The sequence below is a fragment of the Pelobates fuscus genome, chromosome 6, assembly GCF_036172605.1.
Source record: "Pelobates fuscus isolate aPelFus1 chromosome 6, aPelFus1.pri, whole genome shotgun sequence".
NCBI lineage: Eukaryota > Metazoa > Chordata > Amphibia > Anura > Pelobatidae > Pelobates > Pelobates fuscus.
The window spans coordinates 296,867,263-296,880,439 of NC_086322.1; positions in this window are offsets into that span (position 1 = coordinate 296,867,263).

Genomic DNA, 13,177 nt, shown 5'->3' on the forward strand with positions numbered 1-13,177 from the left:
AAATCCATAGGGGATCCAGAATCCATAGCAGTGCGGTTTGCAATCTATAAATCTATAGAGGATCCAGCATCCATAGCAGTGAGGTTTGCAATCTATACATCTATAGGGGATCTAGAATCCATAGCAGTGAGGTTTGCCTTCTATAAATCTATAGGGGATCTAGAATCCATAGCAGTGAGGTTTGCAATCTATAAATCTATAGAGGATCCAGCATCCATAGCAGCGAGGTTTGCTATCTATAAATCTATAGGGGATCTAGAATCCATAGCAGTGAGGTTTGCAATCTATAAATCTATAGGGGATCCAGAATCCATAGCAGTGAGGTTTGCAATCTATAAATCTATAGGGGATCCAGAATCCATAGCAGTGAGGTTTGCAATCTATAAATCTGTAGGGGATCCTACACTGTATCTTTAGGAGACCCAACGAGTTGAGCTGTGATGATTACTCACTGTATCGATAGGGGCCTCATATTGTATAGTGGATCCATAATGCTTTTGAGGTTTACACACAGTCTATAGGGGACCGCACCATATACCTCATAATGGTATATCTCTTGTTGTAAAGATTGTTTATATATGATTTATACTTTACTTTGTTAACCCATGTTTGACCAGAATCATATTGCAGACTGAGCAACACACACAAAGCTGGCTAAGAGAGAGCAAGTCATTCTCTCCCTCTGGGCTTCATGTTACCCCTGGGGAGCTGTATGAGGACACAGATGTATATTGAATTCTTGGCAGGAGATATAGGAGATTACATGATAAGGCCATATCGGTTCCAGCTCCTCTCCCAGTGCTGGGAGCCTGACACATGGTTTATATATCTATCTATATATCTCATTAAACACCCACCCACACAGGTGTCATTTCACCATATGGGACAAGGTGACCCCCCTATAAGTAAGGAAAGGTGTTAGAATACATCTGATACTTTGTAACAGCTGCTCTTGTCCCTCTTTGGACACCTATCACCCCCCTAAACTAATCCCCCCACCCCCCACCCCCCACACACAGACTTATACCTCACCCCTGCTCCTTTCCCACAACAGACAGTAAAATATGTATTGCCAAAGTAATACATTGGGGTGTAAGCACTAAAGTGGGTTTTGGGATAATTTACATATTAGGCCTAAATGTCAGTTTGGAGAATAATCTGAGCTGGAATGTTTGTATTAAGGACCAAAATTCACAAGTATCGGGTCAATATTCCACAATTCGGAGTTTAGAGAATAAGCCCCTTTATTAAATATAATTAAATGAGGTTTTCTATCCTCTATACTGCATGTAAGATTACATTTGGTATATTTGGCTCTTTAGTCTATCTCTCTTCTCCTCCTTACAACTTTTGACCAAATAATTTTCATTTACTTGTGTTTTCAACCATTCACTTCTTTCCCTCCATTTATCACTTTATTGGTAACTCTTTCCCTCCCCCCACTTTTAATAGAGGGGGCTCTTTTATCCTCATCCTTTTAACCTCTCTACTTTCACTTTTCCCCCTCTCCCCAGTGTAACCTCTCTACTTCCACTTCTCCCCCTCTCCCCAGTGTAACCTCTCTACTTCCACTTTTCCCCCTCTCCCCAGTGTAACTCCTCTACTTTCACTTCCCCCCTCTCCCCACTCTAACCCCTCTACTTCCACTTCTCCCCCTCTCCCCAGTGTAACCTCTCTACTTCCACTTCTCCCCCTCTCCCCAGTGTAACCCCTCTACTTCCACTTTTCCCCCTCTCCCCAGTGTAACCCCTCTACTTTCACTTCTCCCCCTCTCCCCAGTGTAACCCTTCTACTTCCACTTCTCCCCCTCTCCCCAGTGTAACCCTTCTACTTCCACTTCTCCCCCTCTCCCCAGTGTAACCTCTCTACTTCCACTTCTCCCCCTCTCCCCAGTGTAACCTCTCTACTTCCACTTCTCCCCCTCTCCCCAGTGTAACCCCTCTACTTCCACTTTTCCCCCTCTCCCCAGTGTAACCCCTCTACTTTCACTTCTCCCCCTCTCCCCAGTGTAACCCTTCTACTTTCACTTCTCCCCCTCTCCCCAGTGTAACCCTTCTACTTCCACTTCTCCCCCTCTCCCCAGTGTAACCTCTCTACTTCCATTTTCCCCCTCTCCCCAGTGTAACTCCTCTACTTTCACTTCTCCCCCTCTCCCCACTCTAACCCCTCTACTTCCACTTCTCCCCCTCTCCCCAGTGTAACCTCTCTACTTCCACTTCTCCCCCTCTCCCCAGTGTAACCCCTCTACTTCTGATACCGGAGAAACTGACGGAAGCCAAGCACAGAGAGATGGACACAGGTTTCTTCAGGAAGGAAGAGATTCTTTATTGGATCACCGATCGGGACTCAGAGGGACTAGCGTCACCAAAATACAGCAAAGTCTGAGTACTGAATACATAGAGTACATTCCTTATATAGCACTGTAGCTCCTCCCACAATTAACTACACCCACACATACCCTTAACCTATTTAATAAATAGAGTCTAAACTCATCCATCCGGTCTAACCACGTGGCTCATCTGATACAAAGGAGAGGGACGCGTAATTCCAGTTCTTACATTCCTGCACCTGGTCAGTACAGTGATAACAGTATCTTAGCTACGTGTAATTAACTAACTGATACTACAAACACATATACATACATATGCCTTGTGGCAATCTTAGCCTGCTAAACTTGTATTTTACTGGAATTACATCACATTCCCCCCTTTGATGCCTCTGATATTTCACAATTACTTGAGGCATCACTTAACCTTGGTTTGCATATACCTCAGGTTACCATGAACCAGACCAGACTTATCTTATGATGTGAATCTTTTAACACTCATCTTCCTGCATTGGTTCTCCTTGATCTAGAGCCTTATACTTATATATCGCCATTATCTGTGCAGCAGCCTTCCTCTCTGCTATACTTCCTATCAGGCTTTGCACAGACCTAACTACTAAGGGTATAAGACACGGTAGGAGTAGACACAACAGTAAAATCAGTAGGACTCCACCTACCACTGCCTTAAGCCCTCCAAACCACTCATACCAGCTACCAAACCAACTACTTGGATTGTACCCTTTCCATACCTGAGTAGGCACATGCACTAGTTTAACCATATGGCTAGTAAGCTCAGCTATTGCTTGCCCTTCGTCATCTATTTGAAGACAGCAATTGCTCAGGTTAAACTTCCCACATACACCTCCCTCTACTGCCAAAAGGTAATCCAAGGCTAATCTATTTTGGTACACTGCTGTCCTCATCCTGGTATTATGCTTCGCTAGAAGATTGAGTGCTTGTGAGGTCTCATTAGTAATAATCTCAACCACCGCCTGTAATCTTATAATACGGTTGAGCATATAAATTGGGGTTCTATAACCAAAGGTACCATCTTCTGCCCACGTGGCTGGCCCATAATAATCTATGATACGCTGGGGAGGCCATTCATTATCTTCCCAGGTGCCTATCTCTAAGGGTCCCCTTTTCTTCCTATGATTCACATCATACACTTTAACACCTAAAGTCTCACCTGTTTCAATCGGTAACAAGAAGAAGGATGGTTTGAGCATACCCAACACACATGCCCCTTCCCAGTCCTGTGGCAACTCCGAATAGGCTTTCTTACCACAGATCCAGTACAAATTTGCTGGGGCTCTCCAGGTAGATGTGATGGATAAATCAAACCACACATCCTTTAAACTGGCATATCTAGCAAACGGGTTAGATGGTTCTGAGACATTTGAAGCCGACCACCAAGTTGTATTTTTAGTATCATCATCATAAGCTTTTTGCCCTAGACAAGTTAATTCTCCTACAGAAGTATTATACATTATTCCTTTCCTTGCTATGCAAACATAACCTATGATGGAGGTCTTTAATCTCCACTCAGATTTACCTCTAACACTCAAATGATAATCGGCTTGTGTAGATATTAGTTGGTCAACTGCCTCAGAACCGGACATTACCTCCTTTGCTTCCCAAGGCCATTGGTCTCCCATGTTAGTACCTCCACACACATAGCAGTTGGTAACATTAAGACTACCGGCAATACTTTCAGCTAGGTCAATGAACAGGTTTTTAGCGTTATGGGGGATCTTATTATCTATACTCATCTCTTCATAAAAGGAATGGTATACTTGATGAGTCTGGGAGGATACCGTATCAGTCTCTATTCCTATAAACAATAATGTCCCAGGATCTAAACCCGTCCCGTATATCTGAAACCCAAATAAATTTCCATACTTATCTAGGAACTTGTCGGGGTTATTAATAAGTATATGGACTGGGTTGCATTCCATAGACTTACAATAAGGGCTAGTCGGCAACTTAGTCACTATCATGTCTTTATCTACTGTCTGTCCCCAAGTCGCCCACCCCACACAAGACCAATATGGACAAAAGTTATAGTCTTTATTTGGGCATCTAGGACTCACATATTTATTTTTACTACTGGGACAAATATATTTATCATTAGACCCATACGTCCTCTCCCATCTAAGATCCCCACATACATTCCACGGTTTTCTACCACTTGATATCGCCTTACATGCATCAAATAGCAGAACACCCGAAGAATGTACGGATTCTAACACCGTCTTATTAATTAGGGTCCCCTGAGGATCTCCATTCCTGAGAGTCAACCAAATTGTACGAGGTTGATACTCTGGACTGAAGCACTTAGGTTCTCCTACTCCTAAATGGCACACACTATAGTCTATATTTAGGTATCTACATCTTGATACCTCTCCTTTACATTCGTATTGTGAATGCCAAATTAGGGTTTGGGAAATATGGTTACCTGTTCTCGTAGTCTTAATGCATACCTCACAGCTAGGAGTGTCGGTACCTCTACCTTCCTGAATATAAAAACACATATAAATAAACACAATCAAAAGCACATCTTTCGCCGTCATCCTCAGTCTTCGTCCGTGCGATGGAACCTCAGCTTCCAGGATGTGAGGGCTGCAGGGAATGGAGTTCTGCTCGTCTTCACAGGTGTCCCTTCGAGACTTTCCTGGCTTATACACTATGTGTTGGTAAGCGGACAGGCTTTATTATGGCCTTCTCACTCACACCTGTAACAATAAAATTTGTAATCCACAATAATTCCTCGTTACTCCGACTGAGTAGTGCGTTTCAACCGGATCTTGCAGGGATTCTCTGGATCTGCTGTAATTTGCCAAGAATCGACTGCTGCTGGTTTAACCCTGGAGTGATGTATCCACGGAGTTACTTCGGCTACTTTTATCGCTGTAGGGGTAGACAAAAGAACAACATAAGGACCTCTCCACCTGGGCCCTAACGGTACATTATTCCACTCTTTAATCCACACTTGGTCTCCTGGATGATAACTATGAACAGGGGGATAAATATTCACAGGTAATCTATCTTGTACCCATTTCTGTACCTCCTCCATAGTCTTACCCAACTCTACAACCTGCTGCCGGGTAATTCCTTCTCCCAACTGACTCAAGTCCCCCCTTAAGTTACCAAGTACGGGAGGTGGTCGCCCATACATGATTTCAAAAGGAGAGAGGCCCATCCTTCTGGTAGGGGTACTGCGGATTCGCAATAAAGCTATGGGTAAGAGAACAGGTGTCAGGAAACCCACTTAAGTTGGGTTTCCTGACACATTTTAGCCAACTGGTTCTTTATAGTTCTATTCATTCTCTCTACCTTACCAGAACTCTGGGGTCTATATGCAGTATGAAGCCTCCACTTTATACCAAGCATATGAGTCAGTTGTTGTAGGCACTGATGAACAAAAGCTGGACCATTGTCCGATCCTATAGAACAGGGTAGTCCATATCGGGGTATTATTTCTCGTAGCAGGAATCTTACAACTTCTCCTGCTTTCTCTGTACGAGTAGGACATGCTTCTACCCAGCCTGAATAGGTGCACACAATTACCAACAGGTAACGATGTCCACCCGATTTAGGCATTACTGTAAAGTCTATTTGTAGATCGGACATGGGGAGTCCCCCCATAAACTGGACTCCTGGTGGCTTTACTGGTCCTTGTCTTGCATTATTCTTAGCACACGTTACACATCTGCGTACAATGGCCTGAGTCAAGTTGGACAATCTTGGTATGTAGAAATGTTTCCTGAGAGATTCTTCAGTACTGTCTCTCCCAGAATGTGTCCCGTTGTGATAATTTTGGACAATTTCTACCGCTAGTGATGCTGGTATGACTATTCTTCCATCTTCTAGCTGATACCACTTGTTCTCCAAATACTTTCCCGGTTCAGTCTTTAACCACTCCTCTTCTTGAGCTGTATAAACTGGAGTCCATTGGGACAGTGGAGTTGGTATAAGAGCAGCTATATGCCCCACATACTCCTGTCTTCCTGATTCAGCAGCACGCTTAGCTGCACTATCTGCCATCCGATTTCCCTTGGTTACATCACCATCTCCTCTCAGATGCGCTCGACAATGTATGATACCGACTTCTTTCGGCTCCCACACTGCTTCCAATAGTTGTAGGATTTCAGCTGCGTACTTGATTTCTTTGCCTTCTGAATTCAGTAGTCCTCTTTCTTTATACAAAGCTCCGTGGGCATGAGTGGTTAAAAACGCATACTTAGAGTCCGTATAGATATTTACTCTTAAACCTTCAGCCAATTGTAACGCTCGTGTTAGTGCTATTAATTCTGCCTTTTGTGCTGATGTTCCTTTCGCCAGTGGCCGAGCTTCTATCACCTTGTCTATTGTTGTCACTGCATATCCTGCATAGCGGATCCCTTCTTTCACATAACTACTGCCGTCGGTGTAATATTGAACATCGGGGTTCTGGATGGGAAAATCACGAAGATCTGGTCTACTTGAAAATACTTCATCCATTACTTCCAAACAATCATGTTGACTTTCAGTAGGTTGCGGCAAAAGGGTAGCTGGATTTAAGGTGTTTACAGTCTCTAAATGCACTCTTGGGTTTTCACACAACATTGCTTGATACTTGGTCATGCGGCTGTTACTAAACCAATGATTTCCTTTGTAATCCAACAACGTCTGTACTGCATGTGGGACTCGTACATAAAGTTCTTGACCCAGAGTGAGTTTATCGGCTTCAGCTACTAGCAGGGCGGCTGCAGCTACGGCTCTTAGACAAGGTGGAAGTCCGCTGGCCACTGCATCCAGTTGCTTAGACATGTAGGCAACAGGTCTTTGCCATGATCCCAAGTACTGTGTCAATACTCCCACAGCCATTCTTCTTTGCTCGTGTACATATAAGTAGAATGGTCGTGTGTGATCAGGTAGACCTAATGCTGGGGCACTCATCAAAGCCTTCTTCACATCTTCAAATGCCGTTTGCTGTTCTTGGGTCCATAAGAAGGGGTCGTGCTCTGTACCTTTGATGGCTGCGTACAGAGGTTTTGCCAGTATCGCATAGCTGGGAATCCATATCCTACAGAAGCCTGCTGCCCCCAAGAATTCTCGCACTTGTCTTCTATTCTTGGGTATTGGTATTTGGCAGACAGCTTCTTTTCTCTCTGGCCCCATAATCCTTTGACCTTCAGAGATATGGAATCCCAGATACTTGACAGTTGGCAAACACAACTGAGCCTTCTTCCTGGACACCTTGTATCCTGCCTTCCAGAGAATATGTAGTAGATCGTGCGTTGCTTGCTGACATTTTTCTTTTGTAACTGCTGCTATCAACAAGTCATCTACATATTGTAACAATACACATTCTCCTGGGATAGACTCGAAATCCAGTAGATCTTGACTTAGAGCTGAACCAAATAGGGTAGGTGAATTTTTAAACCCTTGGGGCAGTCTTGTCCAAGTCATTTGGCGTTTTGAGCCCGTTACAGCGTTCTCCCATTGGAAAGCGAAAATACATTGGCTTTCTGCGGCAATTCGGAGGCAAAAGAAGGCATCTTTGAGATCTAAGACTGAAGTAAGTAGCCCCGCCCGGAATTAAAGCAAGCAGGTTATATGGATTGGGTACAACTGGATGTATGCTAACAACCGCATCATTGACTGCTCTTAAGTCCTGTACAGGTCGATACTCATCTGTACCGGGCTTTTGAACAGGCAGCAATGGGGTGTTCCAGGGGGAAGTACAGAATTTTAGGATACCATACCGTATGAACTTATCCAGATAGGATTGGATGTTCTTCTTAGCCTTCTGCGGAATGTGATATTGTCTTAGGCTCACTGGATAAACCCCATGTTTCAGTTCAATTTTTATTGGTGGAATATTGCGGGCCAGTCCTGGTGGGTTGTTCTCTGCCCAAACTCCTGGTATGTTAAATAATGTCTCATCACTCCTAGGGTTTTGGCTAGTCAACACTGTATAAAGTCGCCACTCTTCTTCCTTTGGTACGGATAAAGTCATAATACCTGAAGGTCCATTAAACTTTAAGGATGTTGTTCCATTTGGTAGGAACGTAATCTGCGCTTGTAATTTTGATAGCATATCACGTCCCAGCAATTGGACTGGACATTCAGGCATATAAAGGAATTGGTGTTTTACTACGTGGCCTCCCAATGTACAGAGTCGACTTTTAAGAACCGGTTTTTCAGCACTTCTTCCAGTTGCTCCTATCACAGTAATAGTCCTTCCAGATGGAGGAGCAACTAGATTAGTCACCACTGAATGTTCAGCACCAGTGTCGATCATGAACGCACTCCTTTTCCCCCCTATTGATACATCGACCATAGGCTCCGCTCGACCAAGGGGGAAGGAGCCCGGTCGGTATCAATAGTCCTCCATGACAGTGTCAGCCAATCCTACAAAGTCCCTACCTTCTCTATCGCGGGACCTTTGCGCTGCTGGAATATACCTGTCTTCCCTAACACTTCCTCTGTTCCCATTACTCCCTCTATAACCATTACTCCCTCCGGGGCCTCCTCTACCTCTCGCTCTACCTCTAAAGTTTCCGTAGCCTGCCCTGGGTTGGTCTCTCTCGTACTGCTCTCTTTGCGGACATTCGTTCCTCCAATGCCCTTCTTCCTTGCAATACGCGCATTGATCCCTACTCAAAGGCTCCCTACTCCATCTATTATTGCCTCTATCTGGGCCCCGTTTATCTACGCCTGCGATCGCTACCGCTAGCATATCAGCCTTTTTACGCATCTTGCGCTCTTCCTCTTTCTTACTTTCTGTATCCCTGTTCATATAGACCTTATTTGCTACCTCCATTAGTTGGGTGATGGACATACCTGCAAACCCTTCTAACTTTTGTAGCTTGCGCTTAATATCTCCGTATGCTTGGCTGACAAAGGCGGAGTTAACCATTCGGGAATTGTCTGCGTCTTCCGGATTAAAGGGGGTATACAAGCGGTATGCCTCCAATAATCGGTCATAAAAGACACTGGGCGCTTCATCGCTTTTCTGGATCACCTCAACTGTCTTCGACATGTTAATGGCTTTCTTTCCTCCGGCTTTCATGCCAGCAATTATAGCGTCTCTATAGGCTCTGAGTTGAACCATATCAGCACCATTTACGTTCCAATCGGGATCGGTGTTGGGATAGTGTGTCGCGGCCCATGCTGCTGGATTGGCTTGGTTCAAAGCACGGGCTCTATCCTCTAATGCTTTAATGGCTGCTTGATTTATTCTTGTCCTTTCCTCATTGTTAAATAAAGTCATTAGTAACTGCTGGCAATCAGCCCATGTCGGATTATGCGTCTGTACTATTGAGGTGAACAGATCAGTCATAGCTTGTGGTTTCTCAGTATACGAGGAATTATGGGTCTTCCAGTTTAAAAGATCGGTTGTGGTAAATGGGACATATACGAAGACTGGGTCAGCGTGTGCCATTTGACCTGCGGCATCGATATAAGCTGACCCGGGATTCAGACGAAGAGGCATCTGATAGTGCTTTAATTGTTGGGCACCAGTCAACTGTCGGGTTTGGATGGGGCTACGTAGAGAGGCGTCAGTCATGGGTTCCGGTCGGGGAGAGATAGGGTATGGGGATGTGGGAGGTCGGTTTTGGGAAAAGGTCGTAAATAAAACACTTCGAGCCGAGCTAGATGAAGCTTGACCGGAAGTCTGAAGTGGCGCCAAATCAGGATATTCGTTTCTAATGGGGGTGGATTCTGGTTCCGGAAGGGGAGATTTAGTACGAGGGGGGGTGGATCCTGTACTGGAGGAGGAAGCGGAAGTGGATGAGGGTAATGAGGGGAGGGGTGCAGGACTTCCTGCGTTTGCGTCACTTCTTCTTAACGGAAAGTAAGGGGGCGGCAAAGGGATCTCGGACTCAGGGGGCGTGTCCAAAATGGGCCTAACACCAGTCCTAGTGGACGAGCAAGTCCTAGCTACCATGAGGCGACACTGCTCCTCGTGGCATGTCTGGAGCCATTTTGGCGAGTCATTTACGGCCTGTCTCCAACAGTCAATATAAGGAAAGTGGCCGTAAAGTTCAGGCCTACCCGATACAGCCACGTGTAAGCGCTGTACCAGAGTTGGATCCAAACTGCCACGTGGCGGCCATGCCGCAACCAAAGTAGGCCACTCCCTAGTACACAAAGTGACCAAACGTACAGGAGACATCTTTACCCCAAAATCACAAACTTTGAATCCCTTTTTAAAATTCTTAACCATACATCCTAAGGGATCCGGAATCGTTGACTGCGACGCACCCATACTTAACAATGGAACGTCGTCGACAACGAATACTATACACGCGTACTATTCAACAGTCACACCCGTTTCCTCTGGCAACAGCACCACGTGGTACGGTTACCAAGTGAAACGTACACAATAACAATAAACACTCAGGGAATTCCCGTACACACACAGCTGTTACACCAGTCACTATATAATCAATATTATGCCCTTTGGCGTAACTATACAGTCACCCACGCTATAATTCTCTATATACGAATTACCCGTCTATAACACACCCCAGTAACATCGTCTTTTACAAATAGCGGTTACAGTACGGTTAGCATAGGTCAAAGCACAAGTTAAGGTCACAATACAATTATTAGTGGTTATGGTGTTAAACATGCAATGGACGACAATGATTAGTACTTATTATATAATGTCAGTAAATATACAGGGTTATGGTACCGTGCACTATAATACAGCAACACACTATTAACACTCTCGCTAGACGGCTGAGCTCGCGCTATCTAACAAGATATACACTTTACTAAAACAATCGTTAACACATTTACAATTCCCAACTAAACTATTGGCCAGTACCTTGAATGGACTACCTAAAACTATATACACCCGTTTTGGTTAGCCACACTGCCCAATCACCACATATATAGCGAGCTAGAGAACCGAATTTACACAGGCGCCTCTTAGTCGCACTATCAAAAGTCTAGTGGGTTCCAAATTTACACGCCTTCCCACTTAGCCCAGATAGGATGAGAACTAGCGAACCGAATTTACACAGGCGCCGCTTAGTCTCCCGGTCCCTCCGACCTAGCGAACGTAATATACACCCTAGAACGCTAGTCTAGACAAGACACCGGTGTCCGGCTAGGGCTATTTACACCAGGACCCCGCCTGACTAACCAAATCAAACGGTCTGACTAAAGAGCGTTCGATCGAGCGGTGCGCCTTCGCTCCTTCCCTCCGACAGAGGGGGCAGATACACAGATTCAAAACCCCTTTGGGCCTACCGCACAATCGGTATACCCCTAGTGGGTCCTGCCGTCTAAAACAGCAGTTGTCTTACCTCCTCGTTCCTGAACCTGAGTTCACACTCATCGACGGGGACACCCCAGCACTTCTCACGTAGAGGCCGATGATCTCCTGGACAACAGACCAGTGGCGCCGAGACGAAGGGAGGTCCACGCAGAAGTTCAGGGGTGCAGCCGTAGAGAACGTGGGCAAAGATAGACCGTCTCACGCCTCTGCCTCTCAGCTACCGTTGAACGATGAGCTTCCCGGCCAATGCACCAAATGATACCGGAGAAACTGACGGAAGCCAAGCACAGAGAGATGGACACAGGTTTCTTCAGGAAGGAAGAGATTCTTTATTGGATCACCGATCGGGACTCAGAGGGACTAGCGTCACCAAAATACAGCAAAGTCTGAGTACTGAATACATAGAGTACATTCCTTATATAGCACTGTAGCTCCTCCCACAATTAACTACACCCACACATACCCTTAACCTATTTAATAAATAGAGTCTAAACTCATCCATCCGGTCTAACCACGTGGCTCATCTGATACAAAGGAGAGGGACGCGTAATTCCAGTTCTTACATTCCTGCACCTGGTCAGTACAGTGATAACAGTATCTTAGCTACGTGTAATTAACTAACTGATACTACAAACACATATACATACATATGCCTTGTGGCAATCTTAGCCTGCTAAACTTGTATTTTACTGGAATTACATCACACTTCCACTTCTCCCCCTCTCCCCAGTGTAACCCCTCTACTTCCACTTCCCCCTCTCCCCAGTGTAACCTCTCTACTTCCACTTTTCCCCCTCTCCCCAGTGTAACCCCTCTACTTCCACTTCTCCCCTCTCCCCAGTGTAACCTCTCTACTTCCACTTCTCCCCCTCTCCCCAGTGTAACCTCTCTACTTCCACTTCTCCCCCTCTCCCCAGTGTAACGTCTCTACTTCCACTTCTCCCCCTCTCCCCAGTGTAACCCCTCTACTTCCACTTCTCCCCCTCTCCCCAGTGTAACCCCTCTACTTCCACTTCTCCCCCTCTCCCCAGTGTAACCCCTCTACTTCCACTTCCCCCCTCTCCCCAGTGTAACCCCTCTACTTCCACTTCCCCCCTCTCCCCAGTGTAACCTCTCTACTTCCACTTTTCCCTCTCCCCAGTGTAACCCCTCTACTTCCACTTCTCCCCCTTTCCCCAGTGTAACCTCTCTACTTCCATTTCTCCCCCTCTCCCCAGTGTAACCTCTCTACTTCCACTTCTCCCCCTCTCCCCATTGTAACCTCTCTACTTCCACTTCTCCCCCTCTCCCCAGTGTAACCTCTCTACTTTCACTTCTCCCCCCTTCTCCCCAGTGTAACCCCTCTACTTCCACTTCTCCCCCTCTCCCCAGTGTAACCCCTCTATTTCCACTTCTCCCCCTCTCCCCAGTGTAACCCTTCTACTTCCACTTCTCACCCTCTCCCCAGTGTAACCCCTTTACTTTCACGTCTTCCCCCTCTCCTCTTTATACCCTCTATTTCCGCCTCTTCTCCCCCTCTCCCCAGTGTAATTCCTTCACTTCCATGTCTTCCCCCCTCTCTCCAGTGTAAC